General features: G+C 39.9%; 1 protein-coding gene and 1 long non-coding RNA gene across 3 annotated transcripts in view; both read left to right on the forward strand.

Moving 5' to 3' along the window:
- The window catches only part of LOC140512826 (uncharacterized), a 67021-nt gene extending 54173 nt beyond the window's left edge, over window positions 1-12848 (forward strand). For both annotated transcript variants that reach the window (XR_011969951.1, XR_011969952.1), the window contains exon 2: window positions 10139-12848. This is a non-coding gene — a long non-coding RNA (uncharacterized lncRNA). The remainder of the gene's footprint in view (window positions 1-10138) is intronic.
- RBM20 (RNA binding motif protein 20) overlaps window positions 1-15665 on the forward strand; it is a 233425-nt gene that overhangs the window by 134652 nt on the left and 83108 nt on the right. The gene's annotated exons all lie outside the window — the stretch shown is intronic.

A 15665-nucleotide genomic window follows, 5' to 3' on the forward strand; every position in this document is an offset into this window, starting at 1 on the left:
GTATTCTTTAACTCTGTGAAAGAGAGAAAAAAAATCTTGTCTTATGAATGAGGTAGAAAGTGATACTGTTTTTGTCAGTGGAAGAAAAATAAGCAGTAATATGTCCAGCAGTTATTTAACAAAATGATACTTCCTAAAAGTTTATTAGTAGCAAATCCATATGTGTTGGAGTGGTAATACAGAAACATTTTTCATAGTATATTTTTGACAGAATAATGTGGGATTTTGAAATTGAAAATACACATAAGGAGTCTAATTAATACAATGATAGTTAGGAACATCAGAATCTCCAAAGGATCAGTCAACTCTACTCAATACGAATTTCTACCACACCTCCTATCAGAAAAGCTATGAGTCAAGGATTCTGGACAGGAGTATTAAATGAAGTCCAAGGAGGCTTATGACTTAAAAACTGAAGAGATTTGTTGTCACTTCTATTCAGTAATACTTGTTCTCTAAATGGATGGTTATATGGTAAGTTTGCCAGCACTCCAGAGGGATGAAAAATAACTCCTTTCACCCACATTACGTATCTTAGCAAGATTTATTGAAAGATTTTTTTTTTTTTGCCATCTTCTGGGCCTTCATTAAAGAACCAGAGAACAAACACATAGGAATGGCAGATTTTTCTTATAGGAGGAAGTATGTATTTTGTTCCAGATCTGTAGATTATCACGATACTTATCTGTGCCATCTAAGCACCAACAATCTCAGATCAATACAAACATACAAGAACCTTCTCTTTCCTTTTATACTCAGGAAAGAACCATCTTGGGTGTTTTTCAGTGGTCTCATTTTTAATGTTTCCCTAGTTTTCCTTGATTCTTAGGAGTTCTAGGACAAAGATTAGTGGGGAGATGTGGTATTTTTTGTTACCTTGTGCCCAGATCTATGCTTTGGAATGTCTAAATTATGTATTTGGTTGAAAGAACCAAAGAAGGAAAGGGAGATGGTAATGGAGTTAGTGTGGCTCACTTCATGGCTGAATTGGAGTCTTCATCAACATCGACCGTGTATGCCCAATCCTTATTAGATAACACATTGGGATACTACAAAGAAAGTCAATGATACAGTGTTCACCCTTAAGAACCTTATGATGTCCTTGAGAAGATGAGGCTAACCATACCAACTCAACGAGCGTTCACCTGGCATCTGCCGTGTGCTTAGCCCTATTCTAGTATAAAATACAAAGAAGCAAAGATTAATTTTTTAAGGGTTCAGCGTCACTGTGGCAAGCCTCTGGTGATTTGTTCTTGTCACTGTGCTATTTAAAAGTTTTTATTAGTGACTTGGATAAAGATATACACGGTATACTCATCAGATTTACAGATGACACAAATTTGGATAGACTAGCTGACACAGTAGATGACACTGGTCAGGACTCAAATGAATCTTGTCAGGTTGGAACATTGGACTGAATTTAATAAAATGAAATTCTATAAAGAAAATGGAAAGTCTTGGACTTAGGTACCAAAAAACTAATTCTACAATTATTTGATGGGGGAAGCATGGATATATGGCTGTTGTGAAAAGGATCTGGGAATCTTAGTGGAGGGCAAGCTCAAAATGTGTCAGCAGTGTGATATGGTAGCCAGTAAAATCTAATGCCATCTTAAGGTGCATTAAGAGGGGGCATATCTTCCGGGAACATGAAGGTGATAATCCTGCTTTATTCTGCCCTTGCCAGACCTTATCTGAAGCATTGTGCTCAGTTCTGGGTATTGTGATTTAAGAAGAAAATTGATAAGCTGAAGGGTGTCCAGAAGAAGATAATCAGAAGAATGATGGCCCTTGAGTTCATTACGTCTTAAGATTAGTTGAAGGATCTGGGCATGTTTAGCCTAGAGAAAAGAAGATGCAGCTGTGTTTAAGGGCTGTGTGAAAGGTTGTTGTGTAGGGGAGAGATTATATGTATTCTATTGGCCCCAGAAGGTAGAACCAGAAGCAATGAGTTGGAAATTGCAAAGAGGTCAGGAAAAACTTCCTCTCAATTACAGCTGTCCCAAAGTGGGAAAGCTTGCCCTGGGAGCTGGTGGGTTCCCTGTCTTTGGATGTCTTCAAGCAGAAGCTAGATGACCACTTGTCTGGAATGTTAAGGTGAGGATTCTTTCATGCATGGGTTGGAGTAGGTGTCCCCTTTGGTTCTTTCCAACTCTCAAATTCTGTGATCCTGTGAAATATAAAGGTCCTTGTACTCAGCATAAATAGTTAGAAAACACAGAATTTAGTGCTGAAAAGTATTTTAGAGATCAGTTAGACCAACTTCTTCACTTAACAAATGAGGAAGTTGCGGCTTACGGTCATTGAGACCTTCCCAAGAAGACAAAGCCAGTGATGAAAAGACCTGTTCTTCTGTTGCCAAACTGAGTGTTCTTTTCACTATACCAAACTTTCTCACTCTGTGATAAAATATGAAAGACAGCATGGTGTAGTGAAAAAATCGCTGAGCTTGGAGTCAGGAGAGACATGGATTTGAATTACACTTTTTCAGTCCCGTTGAAGGAGCGTAGTCACAACTACCCTGGTCAAGTCACAGTTTCTTTGAACCTCAGATTCTCATCCGTAAAATTGGCCTTATATTCTATAACACCAACCTCACCAGGTTATTGTGAGGATCAAATGAAATGATGCACATACAGTGCTTTACAAAACTTAAAAGCCCTACAGTTGTTATTCATTGTTATATCAACAAGGGATAGATTGTGGTACCAATTTTTAAAGTGTAATAGTAGCTCAGTTCATTGTGGCTTGAGTAGCTAGAGCAACCTTCATGATGGAACTGTAACATAAGATGATTCTAAGGACAGAGGTGGATGACTTTTTTCCTTCCTAAGATTTTCCTGAAAAGTTCCCAAAGAGAACTGGTCATTGCAGTTAAAATCAGAAAAAAATGAAGCTCACTATGTCTGAAGATAGACATAAACAATTCCATTTTTTTTTTTACTTAATTGGTTGATTTAAGTTCAAGGAGTAAAACTTAAATAAAAATGTCTCTGTGTGTAGATGTATCAGAGAATTTAAACCAAACACACCATATCTCTCAGAGATCACAACATTCAATCAACAGGATCCCTGTATTGAGATCTGTGCTTCAGTGTGTGTGTATGTATGTGTGTGTACCTATGTGCTGAGACCTATGTTTTGAATATGTGTAGATCCCCTGTGTACTGAGACCTGTGGGAGGGGGTGTATGTGTGTATGTGCACACATGTGGTGTGAGGGGACAGAGGAGTAGATTGTAAGCTCTGTGAGGGCATATCTAATCTATGTATTTCCCTCCACACCTAGCACAGTCCTCTACACACAGGATGTACTTAACAGATATTCCTTGAATGAGTGAATGAATATACAGTTGTGGAAGCATGTAGCACTAAGACATCTTTTTGTTTTAGGAAATATTAAGAAGAATATTATATCATTGTCCTCATGTAAAGTTCTTGGTCTCACTTGAAGGAAAGGTCTAATCTATGTTGCTCAAATATAAAGGAATTAAGATCAAGAATGTAGAGGCATATAACACTGAAGGATTTTTTTGGTACATTTATCATAAGGGAAATGCTCTTTAAGTTTGTAATAAGTACATGAAAAGAGACTGTCCTACAATTTATTTCCACACAAAATATTTAACCTTGCCCTGAAGAACTTTTATCTGATGGGGGAGATAGACTAGAGAGAGAATCAAATCTTAAAACTAGGAGGGCATCATCATCATTCCACCGAAAGAGAAACTGAGACCCAAAGAGAAGAGGTATCTTGGCCATGTTGATAGTAAATTAATTGCAGAGCTAGAAATTAGACCTGTTGCCTCTCAGGATGGTGCTTGGTACATAATGCTGTGCTGTCATTTTAAGGAGGTCCGATTGTTGGGGTCTTTTAAAATAATCCTTGTTGGACATTCTGAGAGCTCAAGATACTTTTTGCTTTGAATATTTACAAGGAACATGGGGAAGAGTAGAAAAAAATACACTTTCCCACAGTGTCATGGGACTAACAAGGCTCTGTTGCAATAAAGGAAGCCACACCTACAACTGGATAGGACTTCTGCAGGGCCATGTGATGAGATTTTAAAAATAAAGACAACCTATGTGTACAAAAATATATGTAGTACCTCTTTTCTGGAAGTAAAGAATTAGAAGGTGAGGGCTTGTCTATCAATTGGGGAATGGTTGAACAAATTGTGATATGTGATTATGATGGAATACTGTTGTACTATAAGAAATGATGAACAGGATGCTCTCAGAAAAACCTGGCAAGACTTACATGGGCTGATGCAAAGTGAAATGTACTCTGTCAAAAGTCACAGCAAAATTGTAAGATGATCAGATGTGAATGACTTAGCCATTCTCAGCAATACAAGTGATCTAAGACAACTCTGAAGGACTTATGATGAAAAATGCTATCCATCTTCAGAGAAAGAGTTGTTGGTGTCTGAATACAGATTGAAGTATACTTTTTTAAAATTTTCTTTATTTTTCTTGAGTTTTTCCTTCTATGTTTTCTTATACAACATTACTATTATGAATATGTTTTGCATGATTAAACATGTATAACCTACATGTTATCCCTTGTCTTCTCAGTGGGGGGGAGGGGAGGAGAGAGAAAATGTGAAATTCAAAGATAAAAACAAATGTTAAAAATTGTTTTTACATGTAACTAGGAGAAAATACAATACTAAATAAATTAAAAAAATAAAGGAAGTGGCAAAAGCAGCAGGCATGTCTATCTCTAATAGAAATGGGGGGAACTAAACTATACAAAAGGACCCTTGCTGGCCACATGTTTTGTTGTATTTCTATTTATTTCATTAAATATTTCCCAATTACACTGTAATCTGGTTCAGGCTACACACAAGAGGATTGCAGACCATGGAGGCCACATGTTTGACATCTCTGATCTACAGAGTATCATGGCCAAAGAGTTCTGGAGCCAGGCAGAGAGTAAGGGTATGGCAGTCATTCCAAGGGAATTAATCCTTCTCCTACAGCAGTATAGACACTGCCTTACTGAACTCTTAAGTTCTACTCTCTCTACTGAGACTTTGTCTATTAGTGTTGTGAGTTTGTTTAAATGGGGATAGGACTCACCTCTTTAGGGATAATTAAGGAAAGCAGTTTTATGCTTTTGCTAACTGGGGCTTGAAGGCAAATTTCATTTCTGTTCTCTAGATCATTAATAAATACTTTTTCTATGACTGAAGTTTATCTAGAACTTATTGCTTGTAGATAAAATGACTCAACAAACTCTAGAGGAGGGCCAGAAATTACTAAAATTTAGACGTTAGCAGATTTGCCTACATGGAGACATGATGTGAGATATAGAGAATATTAATTATTGAGAAGCTTCCAAAATTAGGCCCATTCCAGCTGCCAAAAATAAAAGAGTCTAGAGGCCTCCAGGCAATTTGAGCTAATCTGATTCCATAGGACATTATTAAAAGTATTCTTAGTTAGGTGTAGAGGAGCTAAATAAGCCTTGAGGTCCTTTCTAGCTCAGATTCTGTGATCTTGAGGCAGCTAGGTAATATTGTGAATGGACTGAGTTTTGGGCTTGGAATCAGGAAAACCTGAGATTAAGAAGACGTGAGTTCAAAATTATCCCAGTCTCTTACTAGCTGTATGACCCTGGGCAAGTCATTTAACCTCTCTCATCCTCAGTTTCCTCATCTGTAAAATAGGGATAATAATGTCACCTATCTCCCTTGGTTGTATTAAGGATGAAATAAGATAAAATACATAAAGCAATTTTAGTCAAACAACATTTATTAAATACCTACTTTGTGTGAAGTACTTTGAAAATATTAAAGATCTATAAGTTAGACAGCTGGTATTTATTAAGGGCCCATTATGCATCAAGTACTGTGGTAAGGGCTGCGGATATGAAGATAGAGCATACAAACTCTCAAGGAACTCACAGTCTGTTGGAGGAGACATTATACAAACAACTATGTTCAAACAATATATAGAGAGGATAAATTGGGAGTATTCTTAGAAGGAAGCCATTAGGGTTAAGGAAGATTGGGAAAGGCTTTTTGCAGGTGAAACTTTAGCTGAGATTTGAAAGAAGCCAAGAAAGTCAGGAGGTGGAGCTGGGGCAGAGAGTGTTCCAGACATGGGACAGTTAGTGATAGAATGTTGTCTCCAAGGAACAGCAGTGAACTCTGTCTACATCACTGCATTAAAGGGGATGTGTAGAACGGTAAAACTACTAGAAAGGCAGGAAGGGGCCAGATTAACCCAAAGGCCTTTGTATTTGACCTTGGAGGAAGATGAGAGACTGTAATCTATAGAATGGGGCACAGGAAGAGCTGGTCAGACCTATAGTTTAAGAAGTCAGTTTGACAGCTAAATGGAGGCTAGATTAGAGTGGGGAAAGACTTGAAGCAGATAAGTTAACCAGTACACTATTGCAATAATCCAGACAAGAGGTGATGAGAACCTGCACCAGAGTGCCTATGTCAGAGGAGAGAAGCGGGACATGTATGAGACACATTAATGAAGGTGACAGTCTGGATGATTGGGAAGAAGATGGTACTCTCCACAGTGAAAGGGAAGGGACGGTTTGAAAGGAAAGAAAATGAGTTTAGTTTTGGTCATGTTGAATTCAAGATATGCATGGGATTTCTAGCATACAGATGTCCACAAGGCAATTGGAGATACAAGACTGGAGTTCAGGAGAAAGGTTAAAATTAGACAAGTAGATCTGATCAGCCAGCTACTATTAATATTATTCTTTGGGAGAACACTGATTTTCATGGTTTCATTCCAGTACTTACCCTGCATTTTAATTTGGTCCATTTCCTTTGCATCTTCTCAATTGGTAACTGTCACATGCCCAAATGAGTTTTTAACAGTAAAATGAGCAGAACCAGAACATTGTAACAACAGTAACAGCAACACTGTGAGATGACCAACTTTGATAGACTTAGCTTTTTTCAGAAATACAACGATCTAAGACAATTCCAAAAGACTCATGAACATGGTATCAACATCCAGAGAAAGAGCTATGGAGTCTGAATGCAGATCAAAGCACACTATTTTCTTTTTTTTTTGTTTTTTCTTTCTCATGGTTTTCCCCTTTTGTTGTGATTCTTCTTTCACATGACTCATGTGGGAATTTGTTTAAAAAAATAACTTGCTTATCAACGAGTCAACAAATGTTTGTTAAGCACCTAGTATGGCATGTCCCAGGCACTGTGCAAAGACAAAAATGAAACAGCCTCTTCCCTCAAAAGGCTTATATTCAATCAAGGGAAACAACACATATCCATAAAAAAATATGTGAAATACATACAAAACAAAAGATCATTTGCTTTGTGAAAAACTCACCCCAGAGGCCAGATAAATGTGAATAATTTTGATTTTTGCTTCCCTTGCAGTCCCTGAAACTACTTACCCTCCCTTTAACAGTCCTGTGAAGGAGAAAGCACTGCAGAATTCATTCTTGTCAACAGAACCTCCCTTTCCTCTGCCTAGTCCTGCCTGAATTTCCTCTGGAATCGGGAGCTGGGAGATAAAGGAATCCTAAGTATAAGAAGACACCAGCTTACACTTTGTGTGCATTCTGGCTGTCTTGTGGATTCCTTATTGCCAGTTCTCATTGAGTTTTCTCAGCTACTCCAAGCCAACTGCTCATAGAGTTGACAGTTGTCTCTGCTGAGATCTCTTCCAGGGACTTTTTTCCTTTCATTTTCTTCCTCTGAATGAGAAGGGTACTGGTCTGGAATCAGAAGACTCTCTGCATGCCACTTGTGTGACCTTGGGCAATTCACTTAACCTCTCAAAGCCTTCATCTTTAAGATAAGAGGGTTGGACTAGATGAATTCTAAGGTCTGTAAATCTATGTATGATCCTGTTATCTTATCACTTGGCCTTTCTGCCTCCCATTCTAGATCTATAATCCACTGGGGTGGAGGGAAGGTTGCCATGTCTGTCTAACACCTCTCTGATTCTAGTTAGAGGAGCATAGCATGTGACATCTCTAAGGGATCTTGGAGGTTTTCTAGCCCAGCCCTGTCATTTTACAGAAAAACCTGAGGACTCAAAGGAATCCAAGGGTCCACTGTACTTTCAATTGTACTGTGCTCTCTCCTTTAAGAATCAGGGAGTTGAGCTTTTAAATTCCCAGTCTCCTAGTTTTTCTTGTCTCTGTGTGTCTGTGGTCTTCTTGAAAGAGGAAAACCTGCCTGGGCTGGTGAATGTGAGGGAGGAGAAATAGCCAACACCATTTTCTTCTTTGTAGCGTTCCTTTCCAAGCCCTTGCGTCTTTCTTAGATAAATAACTCTAGAGGGAGAAGTGAAACCCACCAGAAAGGACAGAAACCTGGCGAAATGATTGCTCCCTTTCCCCTTTTCTTGAATTTTCGTGCCTGGGCTGCAGGCTGTGGAGCATGCACCCTAGATGGGGAGGTGGATGTTGGGAAACATCAAAGAAGAGCGGGGGCAGCAACAGAACAGCTTTATACCCGCTCACCCCACAAAGGGGTGTCTGGCTTCCCTGCCCTCCCTCCGGGCATTCCTAGTGGTTTTATCTGCAGGGCCTCAGGGGACTAGGCTGGCTCTGTTCCCAGGCAATTTAATCCTCTCCTTCAGTAGCCAAAAGTTATCTGGCCCCAAGCCCACTGAACTTTGTCAACACCCCCAGCTTCTTCCCGCCCCCTGGTGTTTGCAAAGTTAGGAATTAAGAGTGTGCCCCTAAATGCATGACAACCTGCTCTGGGACCAGCTAATCCTTTCCAAAGGACCTGTTGGAGGGGAGATGTGAATTGGTATATGCTGAGAGGGAAGGGAAGATAGGTAGTGACAACCGTCCCTCTCCTCTCCCCTCCCTTCCCCTCCCCTCCTCTCTCTCTCTCTCTCTCTCTCTCTCTCTCTCTCTCTCTCTCTCTCTCTCTCTCTCTCTCTCTCACACACACACACACACACACACACACACACACACACACACACACACACACAGTATTTATACAGAGTGAATTGTGTCTAAGATGGGAGATGAGAGATAGACAGTCTTGGTTAAGGAACAGCAAGGAGGCCAATGTCATTGGATCACAGAATACATGGATTTGAGTGAGGTGTGCAAAGACTAGAACTAGGGAGGGGGCCATGTTATGAAGGGATTGAGAAGTCATTTTATATTTGACCCTGGAAATGTCTGCTCAATTCATGCCATGTGGGATTATATGGTTAGCTCTATAAATTGAGCCTAGTCAAGTCTATGTTAAAAAAGCCTGGCAAATTACCCATCTTACTTCAGTACTTCAGAGGTCTGGGATTCCATTAGTATGGGTATCCCATCTGTTGACACAGTTCACAACCTTTCTTCTTGCTATGCCTGAAAAATCTGTCCCCTTGCAGTCTCCTGGATGCACCTCTCCAAACTTCACTAGGTTTGGTCCTCATATGACCAATTTGCTGGCCCCATCTTTCATCTTGGTAGGACTCTGTTGGAGCATGGTTATGTTTGTATGTAACTGTACATGTGTAGTGCATATATATAATGAAGGAGTTATATTTCTACAAGGAAGTTTTTATTTATATGTGTTGTTATTGTTCATTTGAGTCTGACCACAGCACACCAATACTGCCCGTGGGATTTTCTAGGCAAAGATAGTGGCATGGCTTGCCATTTTCTTCAGTAGATTAAGGCAAATAGAGGTTAAGTAACTTGCCCAGGGTCAAACAGCTAGCCTAGGGCTGGATTTAAACTCAGGTCTCCCTAACTCCAGGATAAGCTCTCTATCCATTGAGCCACCTAGTTGCCTTTATTTGTATATAAAATGCCATATGAGGTGATAAGTAATCAACTTTATTGGGCCATTTTTGAGAGTTCTTTTTAGTGGGAGATGTGTGTTACACACACACACACACACACACACACACACACACACACACAGAAAAAGTCTACCTTTAAAGCCTCACTGTAGCATGAAAGTGACCATGCTTTAATTACTGTGCTTGAAGACTTTGTGAGAAGACCACCAACTTTGATAGAATTTGCCAAGTTGAAAAAGTTTCAAATTCGGATCCAAAGATGGACTGTATAACTGTCATTTGAGGACCAATCCAGCTAAGTTAGGAGAGATCTTCACTAGAAGGCTAAATAACTTCTAGATATGATTAAAAAAAAGGTTTTTTTTCAGCCAGAGCGACTTATGAAGAATTTCTGCTGGAGTCCAGAATGATTCGTGATCTCCTTATGGGAGCACCCATGCCAACGAAATCATAAAATTCTTGAAGGGTTGAAAAGTGCATGCTTATGCACTCACAGTTCAAACATGTTTTCACCATTAAATCAAGTGTTTCCCACTTAAGTCAAAATTTTTGCCAGAAATGTTTTCACTGCAGAAAAACAAATGCTAACTCAATGCCTACAACGTACAAAACAAAGTGCTGTTTCCCTCAATTGATGAATGGCATGAAGTCATGTACGACAACTGCCAAATGAGTGGCCCAGATAACCCATCCTCTTATAGGAGTTCAGAGGAGGTAGAGATTTATCCCTGTAGAAGTCTGAGAGAAGACTGAGCAGTACAAAGTATAATACAGACAAAAAGTAAGGGATTATTATTATTCAGTCTGTGTTAAAATTTTTACTGGCCAGCTACCTGAATTCCCAGAAGAGGCTGCACCTCATTTCTTCCCAATCTAAGACCTTGCCATTACTCTTTGAGAAGGTGGAGTTAGACATAATATTACAGGGTGTTCCCTGCCCATTGACAGACACTCTTAGCTAACCAGGATTGGGATAAGCATTGCCTGCTGGTGATGCAGACTCACTAAGTTAATTCATCTCCATTGTTTCTCTGGGTGGCCTGAAAAAGAACCAAAAAGTAGAGCAAGATATGATGGAGCTGAAGATGAGGGAAGGGAAAATAGAACTGGTTGTGTATCACTTGCCATTTTAGACCAGATTAGAAGTGTGGGTACAGAGGTTTGGAAGCCCAGCTGCTCGAGGATTCTTGCCCATTCTCTGCTTCCTGCTGTGGGCCTGGGTTAAAAAGCCATTTTTCTTCAGCTCTCCCTTTTTGCAAAGTTCAGAGCAGGGTGTGGTGGGCAGCCATTTTCTGCTAATGACTTGCAAAATGCTTGGAAGGCAGAAAAAAAATGCTCCATTGATGTTAAGTGTTTCTAATTATGGTTATCACCCTATCAAAATTAGGAAGAGCCCCAAGCTGGTTAATTGAACCCTTAACCTTGGCATTTTTTTATTTTGAAGACTTTGAATTCTGCATGTTGACTATGCAAAGCCAGGCTATCTGCTGGTTGATAAGAAAAGCCAGATTGTTAGGAAAGATGTTCACTCTGTCTAGCCACTGCTTCAAATACCATTGCTTCTTGGGATTTTCTCCTTTTTACAAGAGCTGTTCAGACAATGAGTTCCCTGGTCTGCTGTACACAGTGCAGCAATGCGATTGGTAGCACGTGGTTTTCCTTAAGCCTCTGTGGCAGCCCTATAAAATGGAGCAGCTGTGGCTACGGATGACTCAACTCAGGAGACAGCATGGTACAGATTTGGAGTCTAAAGACCTAGATTCAGATCCTGGCAAGTCACTTAACTTCACAGTTTCCTTAACAGTAAGATGAAGGTATTAGACTAAATGATTTCTCAAGGACCTTTCAGCTTTCAATCTACGGTGCTATGAGCTTGTAAACTTACCCTTAAAGTAGAGATTAAAGGGAAAGATTGCTCTCTGAGATGCAGAAGTCTCTAGGCAAGCATATACTGTGATTTGATTTTAAAACAAGCAAAAATGTTTCTGCCAAAGGAATTCTTTTTTAATCATCAAACCAACAGAGTGTTTTCAGCCAATAAAATGTATTAAAGTGATAGAGGCAGAGTTTTGGGGAAGAAGGTTATATGAACCTTGCTAATGCTACAGAAATTAAGAGACTGGAAAGTGCAAGCTTTAGTGAACTGATGTTGAAATGTTTGTTCTTATACATGGGTGGGTCATGCAATAAGAGTGAAGGCTAATTGGCCTGTGTGCTCCACTGATATCCATGTGCATCCCCTCTGTATTAAATGCCAGGAAGTCACTCAAGTTCTCAAACTCTTGTTAAATATGTCATGTCAAAAGGAGGGTCCCTCACATATTGGATGGGACCCCTGGGAAGGATTTATGGTAGGACATGGACAGGATAAATTTACATGGGATAAAAGGAGGTGGATGAGTTTCAATCTGCATTGTACTCTGACTTGTATAGAAAAGATTACACACAGATCTACTCATTGTCAACCTATCAAAGTAACTTCTACTTGCCATAAAATACAAATGTCTTTCCTAAAAATCTCTGACAAACTTACTTTTTGAACAATGCTTATATGTTCATTACAGTTTCCTTTCCTCCCAGGTCTCTGATCCCTCCTGTATGAGCCAAAATCTCTGCCTGCTCTGTCCCTGGTCACCAGCCGGCCATTCCCAAGCCCTCCCAGATAGGGGTGCTGTTTCATGCCTTCTTGTGGCTGCTCTCCCCACATTTGCTTTGACTAATGGCTCACCCACCAGCTTGGAGAATCAGCACTCAAGTCGAGGCTTGAGTTTTTGTGGCCTGTTTTTTTAATAAGTGCTGTTACGCCATGTGGATTGCACAGTTGCATCAATGTTTGGAGAGAGTGTTGCAAAAGTTTTGTTAATTACAGATCTTCACACATTTCTACAGGCTCTAGTGTTTCAACCACCCTCAAGCTTATGGGATAACCAGAGGGTTGGTTAGTGGTGGCAGTTGTGGGGTGTGTGTGTGTGTGTGTGTGTGTGTGTGTGTGTGTGTGTGTGTGTGTGTGTGTGTGTGTGCGCACGTGTGTGAGAGAGAGACAGAGAGAGAGAGAGAGAGAGAGAGAGAGAGAGAGAGACATGGAGACTTTTCAAGGAGACATTTCAATTGAACAGATAAAGCATTGCTAAAGGTTTGGGTTGATTTTGTGTCTTGTCATTAGGCATGTAAGAGGATCCTAAAGTTACTCAAATAAATGGATTGGTGGGAGAATGCTAAATTATAACTTTGAAGTGGAAAAAGACTAGTAATCAATTAGTCCAACCCCTTCAGCAGATAAATGAGAAAATTGAAACCCAAGAAGCTGAAATGATTATCCAAAGGTTGTACAATAAGTTCAGTGGGAAAGCCTGTCTATCCGCTGTCACTTTTATTTCCATTACAGAAATAACTTTGCTTGCTCAAAGAACTGAGTCTAGGAACTTAAAAAAAAGAAAAAGAAAAACGCCAACTCACTTTCCCAATTAGTCTGGGAATTATCAATCAATCCGTTAATAAACACTTATTAAATACCTACTATGTGCTCAGCACTAGGGATACCAAAAAGACAAAAGATAGTTGGGGCCCACAAGGAACTTATACTGTGATGGAAGAATCATGCAAATATATGCAAAGCAAGCTCTTTACAGGATAAATAGGAAATGATTAAAAGAGAGAAAGCACTGGAATTAAAAGGCGTTAGGAAAGGCTTCTTGCAGAAGGTAATATGTTAGTTGGGACTTAAAGGAAGCCAGAGGGGTCAGTAGTTGGAGTGGAGGAAGGAGAGAGGTCCAGGCCTAGGTGACAGCCAAAGAAAATACACAGAGCTGAGAGATGAAGTGATTTGTTTGTGGAACAGCCAGGAGGTCAATGTCACTAGACTGAAGGGTCTATCTTAGAGACTAAAGTGTAAGAAGACCAGAAAGGTAGGGAGGGGCCATGTTATGTAGGACTTTAAAGGCCAAACTAGGCATTTTATATTTGCTCCTGGGGCAATAGGAAGCCACCAGAGTTAATTAAGTAGGTGGGTGACATGACCAAACCTGCATGTTAGGAAAATCGCTTTTTGGCTGAATGAAGATGGATTGGAGTGGAGAGAGACTTGAGGCAGGCAGACTCACCAGCAGGCTGTTACAGTAATAAAGGTGTGAGGTAATGAGGGCCTGCAGTAGCATGGTGGCAGGGTCAGACGAGAGAAGGAGATATATTTGAGATATGTTTCAAAGATGAAATTGCCAGTCCTTTGCAATAGCTTAGATATGGGGGGTGGAGGGGGATGCTAGATATTGAAGAATCTAGCATGACTCCTAGGTTGCAAGTCTGAGGGACTGGGAGGATGGTATTGCCCTCTATAGTAATGGGGAAGGTAGAAGGTAGGGAGGGTTTAGGGAGAAATGTAATGAGTTCTGTTTTGGACATATTGAGTTTTAGATGTTTATTTCCCAAAGATCTGGACTTTGTCTTGAGCTGATGTCAAGATCTCCAAGGGCCTTTCTCTTTAGAGGAGGGGTTTACTGTGAGCAATGGCTGGAATTGTTGGCCCTAATGGCAGCCACAAACATTGGCTCCTTTTAAAATTTTGTGATCTTTAACATTCTAACATGTGTCTGTGACAGTGAGTTGGATTCCTAGGTGTGGTTCTGGATTGGGTTACTGAAGAGGTTGAATCAGTGCCAGATTTGGAAGCTCAATCACTGGACATGGTCAGATGGGACTTGGCCCACCTGCTGTATCACGTTTTGACCAGTTGGTGTCAGGGATCAAGTTTTAAAAGATTTTCATCTCTAGCCTTTAAATCCCTGAGGTAGTAAGACCAGTAGTGCTACTTGGTCCCCATGTCCCATAGCAAACCCTTAAATTAGCATCACTATGAGGAAATGCTTTCTTGAGAGCATCATGTGTCCTTTTGGCAGTATCCAAGTTAGGTCACTTAAGTGAAATATTAAAATTTATAACCCATTACACGTGGGAAGGAACCTGCCTTGTTTTCTGTAGATATACTAATTATGGGTTTGAGTTGAGCAAACAAAGATTTCATTTATGATTTGTGTGGCAGGGACTCTTATTTCCTTGAAACCCTTCCAGGATGAAAATAGAAAGTTTAAGTATTAAAACTTAATTGGAATGAAGTATCTGTGGATGCTCTATCTAGTCATGCTCACAAAACTCATTGCCCATGGATAATCTCAAAGTAGAGTTGGTGAGATATAATTGGTGCTGACCAGGACTGAAATGAGAATATCCTCCTCCTCATCAAAATACCAGCTTATATTTATCGAATTCTTTATGTTTACAAGGTATTATCTATGGAGGGAATAACATTTTGTAAACTATAGCTCTACATAAATATAAGCTGTTGTTATTATCATCTTGTTTGATGCTCATGACACCCCTCCAAGGTATATAATAAAGGTATTATTATTTCCATTTTAAAGATGACTTGAAGAGTCTCAAAGAGGTTATATGGTTGACTCAAAGTCACTCAGCTGGTAAGTTGCAGAGTTAAGACTCAAACCCAAGTCATTCTGACTCCAACCTAATTTTCTTTTCTCTGTTCCACATTGACTTTCCACTATATGGCATAACTTTCATAAAAGACTGTAGTTCCTCTGAGACTATGAAACATTTTACCCTGAGATTCCTGGCCTCGATAACTCAGACTTATAGATGTAAAGATGTTTAGATGAATGACAGTGGATTGGAAGATGGATGGAAGATTGCTTTGACTTTGAGAGTCAGAAGAAGCCTTTCAATGCCAGGAATTGCCATACCTCCTCCCTCTTTTCTTCTAGTGTACCCACAAGTAGTTCTTCATTACTCCTCAGCTTCCCAGACTGTGAGAACTTGTGTCCAGCTCAGCTCTAAGCGAGACAGGAATGAAGGCCATGCTCACTGTTACATGCACATTCTTGAATG

Source organism: Notamacropus eugenii, chromosome 1, assembly GCF_028372415.1.
Source record: "Notamacropus eugenii isolate mMacEug1 chromosome 1, mMacEug1.pri_v2, whole genome shotgun sequence".
Lineage (NCBI taxonomy): Eukaryota > Metazoa > Chordata > Mammalia > Diprotodontia > Macropodidae > Notamacropus > Notamacropus eugenii.